This window comes from Chlamydotis macqueenii, chromosome 1, assembly GCF_036417535.1.
Source record: "Chlamydotis macqueenii isolate bChlMac1 chromosome 1, bChlMac1.mat, whole genome shotgun sequence".
In the NCBI taxonomy this organism is placed as follows: Eukaryota; Metazoa; Chordata; class Aves; order Otidiformes; family Otididae; genus Chlamydotis; species Chlamydotis macqueenii.
Window position 1 is genome coordinate 48,328,160 of NC_141556.1, and position 4,207 is coordinate 48,332,366.

The 4,207-nt window shown below is 39.7% G+C and overlaps 1 protein-coding gene across 1 annotated transcript in view; it reads right to left on the reverse strand.

Moving 5' to 3' along the window:
* Positions 1 to 4,207, reverse strand: part of DCN (decorin) — a 39,888-nt gene that overhangs the window by 22,576 nt on the left and 13,105 nt on the right. The window lies entirely within an intron of this gene.

Here is a 4,207-nt window from a genome sequence, read left to right on the forward strand (position 1 = left end):
TGCTCATATACTTCTGAAGCCATGTTGTACAGTATGACTATATGTCCACCTACAAATGCCTGCCAGAGAAATTTATGTAATACCAACTGAAAAGGAAACTGGTGCTAGAAAATGTCAATTGAGTCACCTCTCAATCATTTTAAGAACAGTTTACACAAGTATTCCAGCTCTTGGCTGTGATTTTTTATACATTAAAGCTTGCTTCTTGAAAAGACATACAAAAATCTCTCATGATGGTCTGACTTTTTATGTTAATAATCAGTGCTGCACAGTTTGGTATTCAGTTCCCTGGAAATACTTCAGGCCTCTGGTTCCTAAGATTAATTTATAACTTACTAAAGATTTAGATTCTTCTGCCTTTCCCACTGTATGTTAAATTGAAAATATATATATCTTTATTTATTTTGGTTGAATAAAACTAAGTCAGCTAATACTTAAGTTGGTAAATACATTTTAAAAAAAATTCTACTTATTCACATATAAGTAGAAGTGGTATAGCTCCACCCTTCCAAAATCCTTGTTTACACTGAAATTAAGAGCCTAAAAATTCTGGAAATATAAGAGGTTTAATAAACCAGTTCATGTATCCTTAGTCATAAAGACTGTTTTGATTTGCACTAAAATATTTCTTTGGGAGAAATCATTACTTCCTTAGAGAAGCTGAACAGCCATCAGTTCCCACAGCACAGGTCAGATCTGTCTTATTCTCTGCCGATTTCTATAAGTAGATATTTTCTTCTGTTCTACATTATCAACCTGTAGCACTCAACTGTTCCCACCAGTGTGCATGTATGTCTGTAAAAATGCATGCATGTGAAAACACATAAAGAACAGAATATGCCATAGAACTACAAAATGAGGGGGAAAAAAGTATGTAAGTAAGCTTAAATATTTTGTTTTGTTAGTCAGGATCAGCTGAACTTTTATTATCCCTGGCAGAAGTTTTCCTAACTTTTTCTTACACTAGTCACTACACCACAGAATTTTGGAATAACAAACACAATCAAAATGTATTCATCAAAATCCAGGAGAGCTGGATCATCAACAGATTTCTTTCACGCAGACAACAAGGGCCCACACTCCAGAAAGTACTGGAAGGCTCATTTACAGTCACCTAGAAGATATTTGGTGAGGAGAAGTTAATAGGACCAGGATGCAGAAGAAGGTAACTGCAGAATAAGTCTTGTCTCCATGGGATCCTATCTACCTGGGGTGCAGTTTTTTCTCACGATTTCTTAATCAAAGTACAGCATCTAGCTGTTTAGCTGTGATTGCCTCACCTCTTGGAGAGGACAGAAGGCTGATGTGTCTGGAGATTTTATGAGACCAGAAATGAGGCAGAGGAGGACGAAGGCTGGTTTAATTCAGTCCTTAACCAGTCCCTGAGAGAGCAGCAATCAGTGGCAAGCCACCTCCTACATGGCACTGCACCAGCCCAAGTAGCATGTGCTGCCATTGAGCCAACCAAACAGGTGCAGGAGGTGTAGCAAGGATTTGGGAATAGCATGAGGACTAAGGGAGGTTAGGGGGTTTTGTATAGAAGACAGGCTTTACTGCTTTTGCAGCTGAGGGAACAACGTGCTCAGCCCCAGGAGCTGTGACCAAGGGGCTGTGGAATTGTTTAACCCACAAAAGGAGAAAGGTGGCTTTTGAACCCTCCTTGCTTCGAAGGGGTTTTGGCCCTCTGCTACGCTTTCTCAGAAGTGAGAGCCACAAGTTCGTCTGCAACTTGGCAGGGAGCCGTGTTTCTGCTGGAGCCATACGACTCTGCAGAAAAGGAATGCAAGATTTATGGGGCCAGCGAGGGAGACTAAGCAAATGGGAGTCTGAGTCTGTAGCCCAGAGATCAGGACATTTCCCTGAGAACTGCATCCTTGCAACACTGAGACCACATAGTCAAAATAACAAACCTGTGAACAGTCCCAATTATAAACAACTTTAACAACACAACAGAGGTTGTGGTTTGATTTTTTTGTTTGTTTGTTTGGGGTACTTGGTGTTATTTTTTTCCTTCCACCTATGCATTTTACAACAAGCAGGGATGAGGCTTATTCCTCTGAAAAAAAAAACCCCTCCCTTTCTCAGCTGGACAGAAGGGGCCAAAAGGCAGGGAGAGACCTCTGAACACTGCAGCTCCGATACATGTGTTATTACATTGCAACACTCACGATTATTATCACAGGGGCCATAAAACGGGGCTCTTTTCAAGACTCTTTCAGCCTCCACAAACAGCTGCTGCCAGCTGAGGAATCTGGGCTGAGCTACATGTAATTCCCAACTGTGATCATCTCTCCCGACGGAGGCAGCCCCTCCAGCAGCTGCCTGTGCAGGCTGCCCCGTGCTCCCCCCTGCTCCAAGCCCAGCACTGCTGCATCCCACTGACGGGCAGCAACCCTCCCCGGGGTGAATGCCCTCAGTAATGCCCTGAGTGGACTCTGGGATGAATGAGGTGAATGGCAAGCTTACAGGGTCAGGGTTAGTAGTCATGGAAAATAACAGGACTCAAGGACTGCTTTCTGGAGGGATGGCAAGGAGCTTAACGCAACTTTGAACGCTTTGACTTAGAAAAGTTCACTGAAGCTTTCCCAGCTATGTACTTCAGTATTTACTGGAAATTTATTCTCTATTGTGTGGAATCTGCAAATAGGAGTAATTTCATTATTTGCATCCTACTATCCATGAAATAAGAAACACAATTGTCTTTCTCTGCAGAAAAGTATCTGCAGCCCCCTTCTCTCTCCTTCTTTCAAAGTAAAACTTCATTCTCCACCTTCCCCTTCCTTCTGCAAAATCAGCAGTGATACTTTTTTTCTAAGAGATATAAAAAAGCAGTGTCCTCAGGAATGCATGAGACTCTTAAAACACACCTTCTTAAAGGTGATTCACAACCATTTTTCAGACTTTTTTTTTTTTGCTCTTCAGTCTATAAGACTCATATTCCATGAAGATCCTTTTTAGACTTATTTTTATCACAGATTATTGTTTTTGTATACCTCTGACCCTTCCCATAGGAAAGAACAAGAAAATGAACTCCATCCCCTGCTGAGGTAGACCTGCTGATGTGTTACTACACTGGGGTTTTTTCCAAACATTTAGAACATTGTATTCCAGAACAGAGTCAGGAACACATTAAAACAGAAAAAAAAAATTCATATACTATGATCAAATACATAATTTCCTATTATTATAATACTAAGAATTATAAAGGCCCTAGCAAAAGTTTAAAAATGAATGCACTACTTTAACTGCTTTTTTCCATTTCCACCCACTCTGTGTAGTGAACACATATTTCGAAGTATAACAGATATTGCAAGCTACAGATGTTATGAATTATTTTTCAGTGCTAGTCACATTTTTGGTACAGATAGATCCAGCCTCTTGGCTCCAAAAGCTAACACCTAAGAGTAATGATATATTCTTGAAATTAAAAATCAAGCCACTTCTATTTCTGTTTTCTTTCTAATTGACTTTTAATTTCAAAGATCTGGAATGTATATGCCTTTTCAAGAAGCACAGAAGTATTTTTGAAAGGCAGAAAAATATTCTGAAATAATCATGAGAGTTCAGGGATTTCAGGGATTAAGACATTAAGTAAAAAAAAAACCAAATATCATGAGTTTTCTGAACTCCTAGAATCGCCACCTTTACATTTCCCATTGTCATGGCTACAGACATAAAGCATCCCATCAGAGAACAGCAACTGTCCTGTGTGATTCATGCAATCTGCCAGCACCATGTGCGTAATGGCTTTAGTCAAAGTGGATGTAAGGTACTATCTATGAGTACTCATGCATTAAGGTGAAACATTTATTTCTTACAAGTATTTACAGGAGTCATAAGAGAGCATTTCAATGACTCAGAAAAGTAAGCATTATCTAACCAATTACATTTTAAATTATCCTTTAGAGTAATATAATTCGATGTTTGCCTGGTTCACTGTTTAAGCAGCAAGCAACAGATGCTCAATCTTTACTTTGGGATTTACCAGAATTAGCACTAACATCATGGAGTAGCCATAAAGAGTCATTTGGGGGGAATCTTCTCTGGTTTCAAGTAAGCTTACCCCTTCCTGTTCTGACCGCATGGTCATTGCACAGCCCTAGTTTTATTATGACCTGAGGGCAGAGATATGTTCCTGGTTATTTTGGGTACTTCTAAACATAACATGGCCATTTTTCATAAACATTGTAGGACTGTTTTCAACCTA